We start from the raw sequence: 19,727 nt of genomic DNA, 5'->3' as shown, positions 1-19,727 counted from the left end.
GACTGGATCGACTAGGCTTATATTCACTGGAATTTAGAAGAATGAAAGGGGATCTCATAGAAACATATAAAATTCTGATGGGATTGGACAGGTTAAACGCAGGCAGAATGTTCCCGATGTTGGGGAAGTCCAGAAATAGGGGTCACAGTCTCAGGTTAAGGGATAAGCCATTTAGGACCGAGATGAGAAACTTCTTCACTCAGAGAATTGTGAACCTGTGGAATTCTGTATGACAGAAAGTTGTTGAGGCCAGTTCGTTAAATATATTCAAATGGGAGTTAGATGTGGCCCTTACGGCTAAAAGGATCAAGGGGTATGGAGAGAAAGCAGGAATGGGGCACTAAAGTTTCAAAAATGATCAGCCATGATCATATTGAATGGTAGTGCAGGCTTGAAAGGCCAAATGGCCTATTCCTGCACCTATTTTCTACGTTTCTATGTTAATCAGGAAGGCCAATGGAATGTTGACCTTTGTTGCAAGGGGGATAGAATATAAAAGCAGAGAAGTCCTGTTACAACTGTATAGGGTATTGGTAAGGCCACACCTAAAGTACTGTGTACAGTTTTGGTCTCCGTATTTAAGGAGTGATATACTTGCATTGGCGGCTGTTCGGAGAAGGTTCACTAGGTTGAATCCGGAGATGAGGGGGTTGACTTATGAGGATAGGTTGAGTAGATTGGGCCTATACACATTGGAGTTCAGAAGAATGAGAGGTGATCTTATCGAAACATATAAGATAATGAGAGGACTCGACAAAGTGGATGCAGAGAGGATATTTCCACTCAAAAGGGAAACTAAAACTAGGGGATTGTTTAGAAGGCCCCCGCCCGCCCAAGTGCTGCCCAAAGGATCGCCAATGGCCGCCGAGGTACCAGACGATACTTTGAGGTGGGCTTTCATCGGAGAGGTCCCTCAAAGGTTGGCGGGCGGCAATTGAGCGACTTACGTCAGCAATCTAGGCGGTAGCGGCGGAAGTTCCCATTCTCGGCGGCAAAGGCTGGAGTCGGGCCCACGGAGGGTTGAAGACCTGAAAAGCAAAAGCATTAAAAAAAACATCTGAAGACCTTCAGCGGACCCCATCCAGTTAAGTCTCTGTGAAAAAAAAAGTTCACTGACCTTTTTCCCACGAACTTCCTACTCACCGTCGGGGACAGACCAGCCTCCAGCCAGTGGTCCACCCCCATTCTGGCGCTTACTCCTGCCGACTCCCACCCGCAGGAATCTGGCAGCTCGGTGGGCGGGAGGTCACTTACGCCACTCGGCCATCCGCTGACGTCAGTGGGCGGTTCCTGCCGGCTCTCACCTCCCGCCCGCTTCAACCCACCTCGAATGTGGCACTGGGCGGATCTTCACGAGGAATGTTGGTGGCAGCGGGCGGTAAGGTGATCAAATTTGGACCCATACTCTCAGAATAAGGGACCACCCATTTAAAATGGGAATGAGAAGGAATTTCTTCTCTCAGAGGGTTGTAAGTCTGTGGAATTCACTGCCCCAGAGAGCTGTGGGGGCTGGGTCATTGAATATGTTTAAGGAGGAGAGAGATAGATTTTTGAGTGATAAGGGAATAAAGGGTTATGGGGAGTGGGCAGGGAAGTGGAGCTGAGTCCATGATCTAATCAGCCATGATCTTATTAAATGGCGGAGCAGGCTCGAGGGGCCAAATGACCTACTCCTGCTCCTATTTCTTATGTTCTTATGTTCTTTAGCCTGAATGTTGTCCAGGTCTTGCTGCATGCAGGCACGGATTAATCCTTTATCTGAGGAGTTGCGAATGGAACTGAACACTTTGCAATAATCAGCAAAGATCCTCATCTCTGACGTTATAATGGAGGGAAGATCATTGATGAAGCAGCTGAAGATGGTTGGGCCTAGGACACTGCCCTGAGGAACTCCTGCAGCGATGTCCTGGGGCTGAGATGATTGGCCTCTAACCACCACAATCATCTTCCTTTGTGCTCGGTATGACTCCAGCCGGTGGAGAGTTTTCCTCCTGATTCCCATTGACTTCAGTTTTACTAAGGGCTCCTTGATGCCACACCCGGTCAAATGCTGCCTTGATGTCAAGGGCAGGCAATCTCACCTCACCTCCGGAATTCAGCTTTTTGTCCATGTTTGGACCAAGGCTGGAATGAGTTCTGGTGCCTGGTGGCTGTGGCAGAACCCAATCTGAGCATTGGTGAGCAGGTTATTGGTGAATAAGTACCACTTGATTGCAGTGTCGATGACATCTTCCATCACTTTGCTGATAATTGAGAGTAGAATAATGGGGTGTTAATTGGCTGGATTGAATTTGTGATGCCTTGTTTTGGATAGGACATACCTGGGCAGTTTTTTATATCGTTGGTTAGACGCCAGTGTTGTAGCAATACTGGAACAGCTGTATTAATCATTCTTTCTCTGAGATGTGCAACGGTCACCACACGTTAAAAAAATCCATGCAAGACATCTTCCACCCCTTCAATTGGAGTTCAGAACTGGAACATCGGGTCCTTCACTGAAACATCTGTGAACTCATGTGGAAGCAAGTTATCCTCGTTCGAGGGACCGCCTATGATGATGTCGATTAATCTATTGCATTCTCATGTAGATGAGAAATAGGAGGGCTCAAGAATAGACCCTTGGGGGACTCTGGAGGTAACCATGCAGGAGTGAGAAGAAAAGCCATTGCAGGAGCTTCTCTGGCTACGACTAGATAGATAGGAATGAAGCCAAGCGAGTGCAGTCTCACCCAACTGGACAACTCTGACTCTCCCTTTCACTACTACCCACTTTATTTCTCTCTCTCTCTCTGTCTCCTTGTCTCTTCTCTTTGTATCTGTCTCTTTCTCTCTGTTTCTCAGTCTCTCTGTCTGTATGTATCTCTTGCATTGTGCTTTATCTCTCACTCTCCATTTTTCTTTCTGTCTCACTCTCTTTCTCTCTGTCTTTGTCTCTCAAACTCTCTATCCCTCTTTCTGTCTCTCTCTTTCCTTCTCCTCTGTCTCCTTGTTTCTGTATGTCTCTCTCTGCCTGTCTTGCTTTTGCTGTGCTTAATCTGGGTCTTTCTGTCTCTCTCCCACACTCTCTCTGAATCAATGCTTCAGGACTTAAACATTTCAGGAGTTTGTATGATGTCATGAATCACAAGATGAAATCAGAGTCATGTGTCGTTGCCAGAAACTCATCGAGTGTGACTCACACTGGCACACGCTTCAAGCCACGTTTCATTTTTATAAAATGTTTCCAACTTTCCCATTTGAATGTTATTATCTAGATTCTGCTACCATGACCGATATTTTCTTATTATTGTTGACTTCTGCAGGATAACAGAGGGCGATTTGAACATTCCCCTCCAGGCGGGGATGCAGTGGGAGCGTGTGGTAAGATATCAGGGCAGTGGGGGTTATCCCTGTCTTCAACCATTTTTGCCAGTTCGTACTCAGGTACCGGAGCAGAAGGGGCCTAACTTAATTGGCACTGTCACATCCTGATGATGTCATCAGGACACGTAGGCCTGCCAGCAAAAGCACGAATGTTCCTGGCCACAGGGCAACAACAACAACAACTTGCATTTATACAGCGCCTTTAACATAGTGAAACGTCCCAAGGCGCTGCACTGGAGTATTATGAGATTAAAAATTTGACACCAAGCCACATAAGTAGAAATTAGCGCAGGTGACCAAAAGCTTGGTCAAAGAGGTTGTAAAGTCCTGTCCCTGCAGTACAGATTCACATGAGGCACATACTGAAGTCAAGGTCACTCAGGACCTGCACCTTTATTACACAGCTCTCGAATGCCTCACTTGCCTGAGACCTGTCTTTATATACCTGTGTGGAACAGGTATCCAGTGTTTCCTGCAAGTGCACCCCTGGTGGTAAGGTAAGCTTGTGGTTACAGGTCATCTCTAGTTACAGTCATGTATAGCATGGTAAGATACAGTTATGTACAGTAGTGTGAGATACATGACATCACCCTCCCCAAAGGTCTTATTGTCTTTATAGGTTCAGTCTCTCAGGTGCTCTATGCTCTCGCGTGGAGCGTCTTAGTTGTGGTTCAGTTGTTTGCCTTGGTGCCTGTTTTTCTTCCGGTGTGATTGCTGGTATCTCGCCTGGGTTGTCTGTTTTGTTCAGTATGATTGTTGGTGTCTCACCTGGGCTGTCTGTTGGGATTGCCCTTTCCTCAGTCTGTCCACCAGGTGTGGTGTGAGTTCCACATTGTGGTCTGCCTCTGGTTCAGCAGTGTTGTTGGTAAATCTACTTTTGACTTGGTCTACATGCCTCCGGCAGGTTTGGCCATTGTCCATTTGTACCACCAGTAGCCTGTTTCCTTCCTTGCCTGTTACTGTCCCTGCAAGCCATTTGGGACCCCTGCCATAGTTTAGCACAAACACTTTGTCCCCTATCTCATTCCACCTCCCCCTTGAATTTCGGTCATGGTACGCAGTTAGCTTACAGCGCTTTGCCTCAACGATTTCATGTATGTCTGGGAGGATTAATGAGGATCAAGGATCTTGCCTTGTTTAATGATTTGCACTGCTCGCTCCGCCTGGCCATTGGAAGCCGGCTTGAACAGTGCCATCTTAACGTGATTTATGCCGTGGTCACTTATGAAATCTTGGAATTCTGTGCTGGTGAAGCGCGGACCATTGTCACTGACCAATATGTCAGGAATTCCGTGCGTTGCAAACATAGTTCCAAGGCTCTCCACAGTGGTGGAGGTGGTGCTCGAGTTTAAAATGGTGCATTCGATCCACTTTGAAAATGTATCTACAACTACGAGGAACATTTTGCCCATGAATGGGCCCGCATAGTCTACGTGCACCCGCGACCACGGTTTGGTGGGCCAGGGCCAGGAGCTCAGGGGGGCCTCCCTGGGGGCATTACTGAGTTGGGCACAAGTGGTGTACCGCCGGACGCAGAGCTCCAAGTCCGCGTCAATGCCAGGCCACCAGACGTGGGATCTGGCTATGGCCTTCATGAGAATGATCCCCGGGTGCTCGCGGTGGAGCTCCCGGACAAATGCCTCTCTGCCTCGCAGAGGCATAACTACTCGGCTGCCCCACATCAGGCAGTCTGCTTGTAGTGACAGCTCATGCATGCGCCTATGGAAAGGTTTTATCTCCTCAGGGCAGGCATCGCGATCCTCTGCCCAGTCACCAGTTAAGACACTTCTTTTTACTAAGGATAACGTGGGGTCGCTGGTCGTCCAGGCTCTGATTTGGCGAGCTGTCATGGGTGAACCTGTGGATTCAAAGGCATTGATTGCCATGACTATCTCACAGTCCTGTTCGTCAGACCCTTCCGTGGTCGCCAGGGGTAGCCTGCTAAGTGCGTCGGCACATTTGTCTGTGCCTGGTCTGTGCCTTATGGTATAGTTGTAGGACGCCAGCATGAGTGCCCACTGTTGAATGCGCGCCGAGGCGTTGGCATTTATTGCCTTGCTCTCGGATAGTAGGGACGTGAGGGACTTGTGGTCGGTTTCTAACGCGAACTTGGCCCCTAAAAGGTATTGGTACATTTTTTTGACACCGTACACGCACGCGAGCGCCTCCTTCTCCACCATTCCGTACCCGCGCTCCGCCTGCGAAAGTGACCTGGAGGCATAAGCTATGGGTTGTAATTTACCCGCACCATTGACATGTTGTAAAACGCACCCGACCCCGTACGCTAATGCATCACATGTGAGAACTAGCTTTTTACCTGCATCAAAGAAAGCCAAAACATTTTTGGAACACAGAAGGTTGCGTGCCTTATTGAAGGCGCGTTCCTGGGCGTCCCCCCAAAACTAATCGCACCCCTTTCTGAGTAGCATGTGGAGAGGCTCCAGCAGCGTGCTTAAGTTCTGCATAAAGTTTGCAAAGTAATTGAGTAGCCTGAGAAAGGCGCACAGTTCCGAGACATTCCGGGGCCTGGATGCCAGGCGAATTGCTTCTGTTTTGGACTCTGTTGGGCGGATTCCATCAGCGGCAATCCTTCTGCCCAAAAATTCAACCTCGGGCACGAGAAACAGGCACTTGGATTTCTTAACTCTTAGGCCTACCCGATCCAACCGCTTTAATACTTCCTCCAAATTGCGGAGATGGGAGTCGGTGTCCCTGCCCGTGATAAGTATGTCGTCTTGAAATACAATCATCCCCGGGATGGACTTGAGCAGACTCTCCATGTTGCACTGGAATATAGCAGCTGCCGACCTGATGCCGAATGGGCATCGATTGTACATGAAAAGGCCTCGATGTGTGTTGATGGTGGTGAGTAGCTTAGACTCTTCGGTCAGTTCTTGCGTCATGTATGCAGATGTGAGATCTAGTTTTGAGAAAAGTTTACCTCCAGCCAATGCGGCAAATAAGTCCTCCGCTCTGGGTAGTGGGTATTGGTCCTGTAGGGAGACTCTGTTTATGGTAGATTTATAATCCCCACAAATTCGTACGGATCCATCAGGCTTCATGACTGGGACGATGGGACTTGCCCAGTCGCTAAATTCCACGGGTGAGATAATGCCTTCCCGCAGAAGCCTCTCCAATTCATGTTCAATCTTTTCCCTCATCACATAGGGCACAGCTCTAGCCTTGTGATGGACCGGTCTAGCATCCTGTGTGATGTAGATTTTGACTTTAGCCTCTTTGAAAGTGCCCACACCTGGCTGAAAGAGATGTTCAAATCGACTTAGAACTGTTGAGCAGGAGGTCCATTCCTCTGATGACATGGCACGAACATCATCCCATTCCAATTTAGTTTTGCCAGCCAGCTTCTCCCCAGCAGTGCTGGAGATCTCCAGGGACAATTCACAGGGGAAGTTGGTTCACTGTCCCTTTGTGTGTGACTGAGAGCATGGCGCTGCCAAGGACTGGGACGATTTCTTTGGTATAGGTCCTTAGTTTTGTATCGACCCTTGTGAGTTTTGGTCTGTCTCTTTTGTGCGGCCACAGCTGTTCAAATTGTTGAGCGCTCATGAGAGATTGACTCGCTCCCGTATCCAGCTCCATGTTGACGGGTATCCCGTTGAGTAGGGCCCTCATCATTATTGGAAGCGTCTTGTTGTAAGAGCAGTGACCATTGATCGTGTTGACCCGCTGTACATCCGTGTCCCGGGTACTGTCCCCACCGTCTTCTGGTCCGCTTTCTGACCCTTCCGATTCGTATACCAGCCGAGCTGCCGTTTTTCTGCAGGGCCAGATGCCCTGTATAGTTGCAGTTTCTGCAAACAGCATGCTGAAATCGACACCCCCTTGTTAAGTGCCTTCCCCCACATCTCCATCACAGACCGCTTCCATTGTTTCCAAAGGATGAGCTGCGTCTGGCTGATCTCTCTTGAGCCTCTCTCAGTTTGTAGTTGATTGCTCGCATTGTGGGTTGATGAAGTAGGAACGGCCGTTCATGTGGCCTTTGATGGCTTCTGGCGCCACTGCCTGCTGTTGAGAGCCTGCTCTCCTGCCTTTGTCTGTGTGTGAGGGTAGCGGCTTGTTTCACGCTGTGAACCCCTTGATCCGATGTTTCATTAGTTGTCGTACCCGCAGTGTAGATCAATCTCATTTCTTCTTCTCCTGCTAAGAATGTCTGTGCAACCAGTGCTGCTGCCTCTAGGGTCAAGTTCTTGGGTCTCTATAAGCCTTCGGAATATGCCTGCGTGGCCTATTCCTTCAATAAAAAAGTCTCTCAGTACTTCTCTCCTTAGTTCATCGGAGAACTCACATAAGCTAGCCAACCTCTGAAGTTCCGCCACAAAGTCGGGTATGCTCTGGCCCACACAGCATCTGTAGTTGTAGAACCTGTGTCTGGCCATGTGTAGGCTGCTCACTGGCTTCAGGTGGTCTCTTACCAGTGTGCTCAACTCTTCAAACGACTTGCTTGCTGGTTTCTCGGGTGCCAGCAGGTCCTTCATTAAGGCGTATGTTTTCGAGCCACAGCTGGTCAAGAGATGGGCTCTTCTCTTGTCTGCCTTATCGTCGCCTAACCAGTCTTTGGTTACAAAGCTTTGCTGGAGCCTTTCTATAAAGTCCTCCCAATTATCTCCAGCATTGTATTTTTCATCTGAGCCGTTGGTTGCCATTCTGTGGATTCTGTAATCCTGTAACTCATCGCCACTGTAAAGTCCTGTCCCTGCAGTACAGATTCACACGAGGCACATACTGAAGTCAAGGTCACTCAGGACCTGCACCTTTATTACACAGCTCTCGAATGACACACTTGCCTGAGACCTGTCTTTATATACCTGTGTGGAACAGGTATTCAGTGTCTCCTGCAAGTGCACCCCTGGTGGTAAGGTAAGCTTGTGGTTACAGGTCATCTCTAGTTACAGTCATGTATAGCATGGTAAAATACAGTTATGTACAGTAGTGTGAGATATACGACAGAGGTAGGTTTTAAGGAGCACCTTGAAGGAGGCAAGAGAGGTAGAGAGGCAGAGAGGTTTAGGGAGGGAGTTCCAAAGCTTGGGGCCCAGGCAACAGAAGGCACGGCCACCGATGGTGGAGTGATTATAATAAGGGATGCTCAGGAGGGAAGAATTAGAGGAGCATAGACATCTCGGGGCTGTGGGGCTGGAGGAGCTTACAGAGATAGGGAGGGGCAAGGCCATGGAGAGATTTGAAAATAAGGAAGGAGAGGCTTTATTAAAAAAATAAAACTTTCTCTAATGTAATTAATATAAAGTATTACTATAAGAAAATATTTTAGTGCTGAGTTAACTTTAAAAAGAGCACATTAGAATTTGAATGTCCGTAAAAATTTTAATGCTTTGGTAAATCTGATGGTGCGGCCTCTGTGCAGAAGAGTGTTGCCATGGTAACGACATTAATCGACGCCAGTTACTTTCCTTTAGCAGTGTGCGGCTGGGCAGTCAAGCAGTGAAATGGATCAATGAGAACCAATGTTTGCTGAGTAATCTAATTTGCTGGATGCAGAAATAGTGTCAAATGAAGCTCTGTGTCGATATGTCCTGCAATTGACCTTTGAACAGGAGGAGGGACAAAATACAAAAAATTCACGGATTGAGATCAGCATAAATTGGTCTGTATTTTCTCTCTGGGCCCCGAGGATAGAAACAGAATGTTCATCTTCAATTTGACATCTGGGAGCTGTTCCTTGTCCTAAACACATTACATTTTTGGGACTGCCCCATTTAGCCGCTTATTAATGAAACATTACCTCTACCATTAAACACATTCCTGCTCTGTGCCATTACCAAAATAACAGGGGTGATGCTTCTTAATGGGAATGGTCACTTAAAGGGAACCGCATCTTTCAGTGAAGGCTCCTCCTGCCTTCTAAAGTGTTTAATTAATGGGAGCAATTGGGATCAAGCAAACCGGTAGTGTCTGCAGAAGTGCTCTCATTTGGCCCACTCTCCCGAGATGCGGCGACTTTGTGCGCTCAAAACGGCGCAACAAAACTGACTAACAAATCTGGCCGCTCTGCTGTGTGTCCCGGATCCTGGCACGGCGTTTCTCGTCGAGTGGGGGGGCGGAGCTACAGTCCTGCGCTGAAAACAGTGCCAGCAGCTGTCCACATGCGCAGTAGCTCCTCCCATGAGCGTGATGATGATGCCTGCAGCGTGGGACCCAACGCGTCCCGCCCCTATCCCGGGCCGTGTGGTCTGCCGCACAGGCCGGCCACTGCCTTCCCAAGCTGAGGGCTACAAGAAACAGGTTGGTGGGGGGAAGGATTTTGATCAGGGTGGGGGGGGGGGGGGGGGGGAGAGATTTGATCGGGCGGGGGGGGGGGGGGGAAGAGATTTAATCGGAGGGGGGAAAGAGTTTTGATTGGGGGGGGGGAAGAGATTTGATTGGGGGGGGGAAGAGTTTTGATTGGGGGGGAATAGATTTGATCGGGGTAGGGGAAGAGCTTTGATCGAGGGGGAAGAGATTTGATCGGAGCGGGGGGGAAGAGTTTTGATCGGGGGGAAGAGATTTGATCGGAGGGGGGGAAGAGTTTTGATCGAGGGGGAAGAGATTTGATCGGAGGGGGGGAAGAGTTTTGATCGGAGGGGGGGAAGAGTTTTGATCGGGGGAAAGAGATTTGATCGGAGGGGGGGAAGAGTTTTGATCGAGGGGAAAGAGATTTGATCGTAGGGGGGGAAGAGTTTTGATCGGGGTGGTGGGTGGGGGGGGGGGGAGGAGAAAGAATCTTCAAAGATTTTCCAGTACTTTAATATCTAACTACCTTTACTAAAAATTCCCTTACAGCTCACCCATTACTGCACAGAATTCTAAAATATTACTAATTATCAGAGTCACACTATGCAATGCTGAACACCAAAATTTAAGTTTATATTTTGACATGCTTTTTTTTGTTAAGTCTAACGTTGTAAATTTTTAAACCTAGTCGGGGCAATTCTTTGGTGTTGCAGATGTCAAAATCCAATGTGGTGTGATGCTGCACACGAATCCATTAGGCGAGAGCGTTGGTGCTCTTGATCCATTATTTACAAAGAAAACCCTCTCCTTGCTTAAATGGCCCCTATACTTCAGCCTTCATTATTTATTCTTGTAAAAACCCTATTCTCAGTTTAATCAGGCTGATAGCACCTACACCCTGTCCAGTCTCGCTGATTGAGATGTAAAAACAACCTAGCATTCTTATCATAACACTGTCATTTGGAGGCTACCTGCACTGATTTCTTAACTCTCTGCAAGGGTTTTCTGTGCGGCCACAAGTGGCCACCTACGCTGACCTAAGTTAGTTTGGAGCAACTATTAGCTGTCTAAACTGGCTTAAATGGCTGGTAACGCCCCCTTTTGAAAAAAAACGAAACAAAAATGTTTTTTTACTAACTCACTTACACTGGCACAAATTAAATGTGCAGAATGGGGATTTTTAAGATATTCCAGAAAAATCAAGTTGCTCCAAAAAAAACGGAGCCAAATTTGGGCTCTTTAAGTGGTAGCTGTTGGAAAGCCACTAAAAACATGTGGTGATGCACAAAAAAAAGTGTTGCTGCGTTTAAAAGAAATGTGGAATCTCTGTAACGATGCAATGATGTGGCTCTGTCTGGTAAACAATGCAAGGCTGGCCTGTAACACTTTCGTCCGATTTCCCACATTACAGCAGTGACTACACTCCAAAAGTACTTCATTGGCTGTAAAGCGCTTTGAGACGTCCGATGGTCGTGAAAGGCGCTATATAAATGCAAGTCTTTCTTTCTTTTTCAATGGCAGCTAAAGATGGAATTTGCTCTCCAGCTGTGCCCGTCTCTATCTCTCAGCCATAATCTCCCTGGTGTGTACTGCCCCATTACAAGAGATATGTATAATCTCCATGAGCATAGGTCAATATAATAGCAGATGTGAAATCCCACGGTTGATTGCTCTGGTATGTCTCGCTGATTGGACATGATGGATTGGTCTCCACTAACACTGAGAAGAAACAAACTTAATAGACAGCAGTGATCTGAGATGTCAGGCACCTATTTTTCATTTACAATTACGTGCACTTAAACAAGTCGTTAAATTTGCTGCAATGTCCTTCACACAATGCATTACTTTTGGAGTTTGTCCAATTCAGACTGTTTCCGAGTGTGTGTTTGGAGTTTTTCTTTGCAAGGTGGTGTTTTTGCCCTCTGATCATGTGTCTACCTTATCCCACAATCTGTTTCCCATTGCCACTGCGGCTCCTTCTTAAAAATTCATTCTCGGGATGTGGGCGTCGCTGGCAAGGCCGGGCATTAACTGGCCATCTTTAGTTGCCCTGAGGTAGTGATGGTGGGTCATCAGAGAATGGCTAAGCGTCACCCATATTGGTGTGGGACTAGAGTCACGTGTAGGCCGGACCGGGTCAGGATGGCAAGTTTCCTTCCCAAAAGTGCATTCGTGAAGCAGTGGGGTTTTTAAACGACAATCTGACAGTTTCATGGTCACTTTAATTGATACTAGCTCTTTATTTGCAGATTTAAAATAAAACTGAATTCAAGTTCTCAAAGTGCCATGGTGGGAGTTAAACTCATGTTTTACCGTATTATGACATAACCACTACATGCTGTAACCTTATCTTAGCCGAAGAGCTCATGGCCGAAATCACAGCAACAAAGATATTGTAAACGCTTCTGATAAGGATATGTATTGGTGGGTGTGTGTGGTGGGGAGGGATACCCTGGGGGAGCTGCTCTAATGTTGTAGAACTCTCTCGATTTCCATTTCAACGGCTTCTACAATGCGCGGGCGATCCACTCTGCTAGGTTACTGCCCAAGTGGCGACATTGAAAATTACTCTCATTAGCTTTTTCACAAGTGTCAATTGTGGCTCAGTGTGTAGCACTCCTGCTTCTGAGTCAGAAGGTTGTGGGTTCAAGCCCCACTCCAGGGACTTGATCACATAAATCTTGACTTGCACTCCAGTGCAATGCTGAGGGAGCACTGCACTGTCAGTGGCGCTGTCTTTCGGATGAGATGTAAAACCAAGACCCCATCTGCTTTCTCAGGTGAATGTAAAAGATCCCATGGCAATACTTTGAAGAGCAGAGGAGTTATCCCTGGTGTTCTGGCCAATACTTGTCTGTCAATCAACATAACAAAAAAGCAGATTATCTGGTCATTGTCAGATTGCTGTTTGTGGGAGCTTGCTGTGTGCAAATTGGCTGCTGTGTTTCCCACATTACAACAGTGACTACACTCCAAAAGTACTTCATTAGCTGTAAAGTTCTTTGAGAGGACCAGTGGTCATGAAAGATGCTATATAAATCCAAGTCTTTCTCTTTCTTTTTCTTAACGTGTCACTCATCAACCCCAGCCCTGTAGCACCACCAAGAAGTAATTATTAGGTACCCCGCCACACAGCACTGCCTCCCGATTATCAAAATCCACAACGAGGCCTTGGACAACGTGGACCATTTTACCTCGGGAGCCTACTGTCAACAAGGGCAGATGTCGATGACGAAGTCCAACACCGCCTCCAGTGTGCCACTGTAGCCTTTGTCGCCTGAGGAAAAGAGTGTTTGAAGACCAGGGCCTCAAACCCGGTACCAAGCTCATGGTCTAGTATAGTATTAGGCAGTCCCTCATATCAAGGATGACCCGCTTCCACATCAAAAAGGGATGAGTTCACAGGTGTTTCAATGAGGGACCGAAGTACATCCTGAAGGGTGAATGATGCCTGTGCGTGGATTTTTTTTACGTGGGGTGACCATTGCACACCAGCCACCACATGGGCTTGACAGAGCTAGGTCTGGTCCAGTGGCAAGGGTCAACCAAGACGACTGGAGACCAGCTCTGCTGCACGGACCTAGAGCGCGCACACATCGCAGTGGACTGGCCCGAGCTGCCCCTGGGCCCAGGCCTCTTCTGGGCTGCGAACCCTAGCATCTCCTCGGCCCCGATCTTTCCGCCATGATCTCTCGCCGCTCCACCGCCCCGACCTCGCCACTCCTCTGCTGCTTGCCGCCTCTCTTGCTGTACCTGGGCCCCGCCGATGGTCCTGCCCACGTTCCAATCGGCGACCTAGATTTTGGTGACATCAATCCAATTGCCCTCCTGGAACGACTCACACTGCTCCCTGCAGCAGCTAGCTCAGCTCCTTTTATCCCTGACCTGCGGCGATGGTGTTCCCTCGCATGGTCTACAGGGCAGTAGTGATACCTGCCCTCCTATATACTTCAGACATGGACTATGTACAATAGACACCTCAAAGCACTGGAGAAATACCACCAACGCTGCCTCCCCAAGATCTGCAAATCCATTGGCAGGATAGACACAATGTCAGTGTTCTGGCTCAGGCCAACATCCCCAGCATTGAAGCTTTGACCATGCTCGACCAGCTCCAATGGACAAGTCACATTGTCTGCATGCCTGACACGAGACTACCAAAACAAGTGCTCTACTCGGAGTTCCGACACAGCAAGCGAGCCCCAGGTGGGCAGAGGAAACACTTCAGGGACACCTTCAAAGGCTCCTTGATAAAGTTCAACACCCCCACCGACACCTCGGAATCCCTGGCTCAAGGCTGTGCAAAGTGGAGGAAAAGCATCCAGAAAGGCGCCGAACTCCTCGAGTCTCTTCGTCGGGAGCAAGCTGAAGCCAAGCATAAACAGCGGAAGGAGCGCATGGCAACCCAGGCATCCCACCACCCACCCATTCCTTCAACCATCATCTGCCCCATCTGTGACAGAGACGGTAGGTCCTGCGTTGATTTCTTCAGTCACCTGAGAACTCATTTTTAGTGTGGACGCAAGTCATCCTCGACTCCGAGGGACTGCCGAAGAAGAAGATTAGGTGTCAGGCATGGCTCAGTGGTAGCACTCCCACTTCTATCTCAGAAGGTTGTGGGTTCAAGTCCCACTCCAGAGACTTGAGTTCCCAGTGCATTGATGAGAGAGTGCTGCACTGTCTGAGGTATCGTCTTTCAGATGACATGTTAAATCGAGACTGGTCTGCCCTCTCATGGCACTATTCAAAGGATAGTTCTCCTGTTATCCGGGCCAATATTTATCCCTCAACCAACATCTCTACAAACAGATTAGCTGGTTATTATTTTTGTGGAATCTTGCTGGGTGCAAATTGGCTGCTGTGTTTCCAACATTACAACCGTGACTATAGTTCAAAATTACTTCACTGGTTACAAAGCGCTTTGGGAAGTCCTGAGGCCTTGAAAGGCGCAATATAAATACAAGTCTTTCGTTCTTTATATTTTAATTACATTTTAATTTATAGTTGACAGTCTATTCATAGATGACTCAGCCTGTGCTAATGTCGTGACGGCCTTTATCTGAGTCCTTTGAGGTCTGGTGCAGGGTGTATCCATGCCCATAATCTATTACATGACCCAAGGGAGGTAATATACTGATGATTAAGTACCTTCGTTCCTAGTGTTCTGGTTCGGCGGCAGGTATTTACGTTTCCAAGCATTACAGAGAGGCTTGAGTGCCTTTTGTCATGGGATCAGTGCCAGTGAAACGGCTTTTTCCTGAACATCCTAGATCTAGGACTGTCTTTGAAACTGAAACCCAACTCTTTGCCATAAATGGAAGTCTGTTTGTGCAATCGATACTCAGGGAGCTCATACATAATTATGTTTAAATTCTATTATCTTTCCCTTTTCCAAAGACAAGCCAAAGGCATTCAATTGTCAACTAAATGGAATCGTATTTGAGCCTGCTCAAACTGTGGGCAACAAACGCCACTCTGACCACTGATGGTGACATTAATGGTAATCGTATCATTACACATTATATTAAGGGTACATAAGAACATAAGAATTAGGAACAGGAGTAGGCCATCCAGCCCCTCGAACCTGCTCCGCCATTCAACAAGATCATGGCTGATCTGGCCGTGGACTCAGCTCCACTTACTCGCCCGCTCCCCATAACCCTTAATTCCCTTATTGGTTCTGATCGTGGGCTTTGGGGATATGGTAGCATAGTGGCTATGTTACTGGGCTAGTAATCCAGAGACCTGGACTAATGATCCAAGGACATGAGCTCAAATCCCAACTGGGGAATTTAATTTTAGTTAATTAAATAAATCTTGAATAAAAAGCTAGTCTCAGTAATCATCATCATCATAGGCAGTCCCTCGGAATCGAGGAAGACTTGCATCCACTCCTGAAGTGAGTTCTTTGGTGGCTGATATGAGAGCCACAGACTCTGTCACAGATGGGACAGATAGTCATTGAGGGAAAGGGTGGGTGGGACTGGTTTGCCGCACGCTCGTTCCGCTGCTTGTGCCTGACCTCTTCACACTCTCGCCGTTGAGATTCGAAGAGCTCAATGCCCTCCCGGATGCACTTTCTCCACCTAGGGCGGTTTTCGGCCAAGCACTCCCAGGTGTCAGTGGTGATGTCGCACTTTCTCAGGGAGGCTTTGAGGATGTCCTTGTAACGTTTCCGCTGCCCACCTGTGAAGGAGCTCCGCATCGAGCATTTGCTTAGGGAGTCTCGTGTCTGGCATGCGAACTATGTGGCCTGCCCAGCGAAGCTGACTGAGTGTGGTCAGTGTTTCCATGATGGGGATGTTAGCCTGGATGAGGACATGTTAGCCTGGACGAGGTCCTCTCAGTAATGGTGAGCATGAAACTACCGGATTGTTGTAAAAACCCATCTGGTTCACTAATGTCCTTTAGGGAAGGAAATCTGCCGTCCTTACCCAGTCTGGCCGATATGTGACTCCAGACCCACAGCAATGTGGTTGACTCTTAACTGCCCTCTGAAATGGCCTAGCAAGCCTTTCAGTTTCAACCACCTTCTCAAGGGCAATTAGGGATGGGAAATAAATGCTGGCCTTGCCAACGATGCCCACATCCCATTAACAAATTAAAAAAAACATGCTGAGCCCGTGGCATTTGGAACGCACGTTGAGACAATCATCGGCTGCATGCACACTATTTCCCCACGCCTGATCCCTGCTGGAATCACTCCAATTTTACCCCCTGCCCTGTGGGAATTGTGCGTGGGATGGGGTAAAATGTAAAAATTCGACTTCCCGACTGTAACCTGCTGCCTTTTCAGAAGTTTAATTTTTACTGGCCCAAATCAGGCCATCGACGAGGCTCCCCCGCAAAAGGCAATCGGGGGCCTAGTCAAAGTTCAAAGTCGCAGCCCCCACGACATCATCGGAGCCGTGGCTTAGAACTGGCTGAACGTCCAGGGCATCCCGAGATGGGAGGCGTGACTGGCAAGGTAAATATTAAAGATCTGATACCTTTAGAACTGCTTGTGGGCTGGGAGGAGCGGGGTGGGCCTTGAGCCTCCCCAGCTCCGGCCTCACCACTGATCTCACTGGAACCCCCCGACCCCGATCTCCTGCAAAGCCCAGTTACTGCCTGCGACCTGTGCTCGCTGACCTACATTGACTCCCGGTTAAGCAAAGCCTCAATTTCAAAATTCTCGTGCTTGTTTTCAAATCCCTGCATGGCCTCACCCCTCCCTAGCTCTGTAATCTCCTCCAGGCCTACAACTCCCCGAGATATCTGCACTCCTCTAATTCTGCCCTCTTGAGCATCCCTGATTATAATCGCTCAACCATTGGTGGCTGTTCCTTCTGTTGCCTAGGCCCCAAGCTCTGGAACTCCCGCCTAAACCTCTCCCCCTCTCTATCTCTCTTTCCTCCTTTAAGATGCTCCTTAAAACCTACCTCTTTGACCAACCTGACCTAATTCCTACGTATGCAGCTCGGTGTCAAATTTCTATTGCATAATACTCCTGTGAAGTGCCTTGGGACGTTTCACTATGTTAAAGGTGCTATATAAATACAAGTTGTTGTTGTTCTCACGGCTCCCTGGCTGCGGCCTCCTGCTACTGCACGTTTACTCGCGTCCTCTGTCCTGGCAGTCAATCTGGCCGGGTGTCAGTGAACTGTTATTTTAAAGAGGGAGCTGCCATTAAATTCGGCAGGTCCTTGCCGGATTCATGGCCAGCTAACGGGCTCCCGCTCACCCTGCCTGTTCTCCCACCAATATTGAGGCCTGTATCAAGAGTATTCAATCAGAAAATTTACCCTCAATCCCTTGATCCATGTGATTTATACATAAAATATTGTTCAATTAAAAATATAGAATGCTGATTGGCAATCAATTGGCCCAGCCCAGTCCAGTCCCAGTGAGTCTCAGTCCACAGTTTGCAAGGGTTTGGCCAAGTTTTAAATCACATTATTGACTACATTTAATACAATGCCTTTCCTACATGACAACAGTGACGACATTTCAAAAGCACTTCATTGGTTATAAAGCACTTTTGGAAGCCCTGAGGTTATGAAAGGCGTTATATAAATGCGCTCCTCAAATTCTGCCCTGCTGAGCATCCCTGATTATAATCGCTCAACCATTGGTGGCCGTGCCTTCTGTTGCCTAGGCCCCAAGCTCTGGAACTCCCTGCCTAAACCTCTCTGCCTCTCTAGCTCTTTCCTCCTTTAAGACACTCCTTTATCTCTTTGACCAAGCTTTTGGTCACCTGCCATAATTTCTACTTACGTGGCTCGGTGTCAAATGTATCTGTTTTGTCTTATAACACTGCTGTGAAGTGCCGTGGGATGTTTTACTACGTTAAAGGCGCGATATAAATAAAAGTTGTTGTTGTTTTATATAAATGCAAGTCTTTTTTTTCTTCAGTGGATCGTGTTTTTCTGATTTAATTTTGGGAGTGACATTGTTTACTGTAATACTTGGAGGATTTCGTGAAGTTGCCCGAGAGCTTGGCGAACAAGCTTACAGTGAAGAAATGTAAAATCCCAAAACATATACAGGAAATGCTGGGAACGCTCGGTAGGTCTGTCAGAATCTGCGGAGAGAACAGAGAAAGTTCTTTTGCAGAGCTGTGAAGAGTAATAAAGAACATAATTTCTCCAAAAGTTAACAACCAGCTTTCTGGTGAGAAAAAGAAACCTCAAAATGGGCCAAAGATGTGGTGGTGGGATTTTGTAGTAACTACACACGGTTAATGCTCCAAAACTACGCCCAGCTGTCCAATTGTAGAGCAGTGCCCTTCTAGATCCTTCCAGAACTTGCCACTGATATAGCTGTCGAGTTTAAAAAAAATTCTCTGTCTGAAACAAATTAATAATAACAGAACATCTGTTCTAACCATTTAGAGTAGGTCACAAAATATATAAACATTTTAAAATGCTAACATTTCTGAGTGAAATGTTTCACTTGTCAAACATGTGCTGTATTCGTTACTCAACCACCTGAATATAATAATTAATACCAATCCCTGTGAAAGTTGAAAGCATAGAACATTACAGCACAGGGGGAGGCCATTCAGCCCATCGCAGCTGTGCCAACTCTCTGAAACAGCTTCTTGTTTAGTCCCATTCCCCTGCCTGTGGGTTCTGATTCTACCACTGTTTCTCGGAAGCCATTTCATGATGAAACCACTTTTTAAAAAAATGTTGTTTTCCTAACCTCTCTTTTCAGTCTTTCGATGTTGTCTTGAACTCATTATCATATTGCTGTTTGTGGGAGATTGCTGTTGGCTGCCATATTTCCCATATTACAACAGTGACTACACTCCAAAAATACTTCATAGGCTGTAAAACGCTTTGAGGTGGTCGTGAAAGGCGCTATATAAATGCAAGTCTTTCATTCATTATGTCCTATAGTTACCGACTTCTGATGAGTTAAATTGGAAAAAACTATTTTCACTGATCAGAAACACCCATAACTTTGAACACTACTATCCAATCTCCTTTAACCATCTTTGTTCAAGTGATGAGCTCCAGTTTCTGCAGTCTCTTTGCACTAAAAACCTCTCATCCCTGATGTGAAACCCGCCCACACCCTCTTCATGGCTCGGACATCCCTCCTAACAGAGGAATTGCAACATCTGGATGTGTTAAGGGTAACATCTGCCTTTGTGTCAGCTGTGGCTCAGTGGGTAGCACTCTCGTCTTTGAGCCAGAAGGTTGTGGGGTCAAGTCCCACTCTGGAGACTTCAGCACATAATCTGGAGTGCAGAACTGTCAGAAGTGCTGTCTTTCAGATGTGGCATTAAACCAAGGCCCCGTCTGCCCTCTCAGTTTAAAAGATTTCACGGCGCTACTTGGAAGAAGAGCAGGGGAGATCTCTGTGGTGGACTGCATAGAGTGATCCTAAACACAGTGTTTCTAGACTGTCATGTTTGTGTTTTTGGGATCACTAGCTACTAGATGGCATCATTGTTGGAGGCCATTGGGCTGCACGCACATGTGTGCAGCCCAAGTATAAAAGGCCAGCCATTTTGTATATTAGTCACTTTGGGCCTTAATAAAGCAGAGCCAAGGTCATAACTCTTGGAGTTAAACAGTACTCAGTCTAACAGTTATTGCATACACAACACTTGGCGTCGAGGCAAC

This window comes from Pristiophorus japonicus, chromosome 13 (genome assembly GCF_044704955.1).
Source record: "Pristiophorus japonicus isolate sPriJap1 chromosome 13, sPriJap1.hap1, whole genome shotgun sequence".
Taxonomy (NCBI): Eukaryota; Metazoa; Chordata; class Chondrichthyes; family Pristiophoridae; genus Pristiophorus; species Pristiophorus japonicus.
This window is presented reverse-complemented; position numbering follows the sequence as displayed.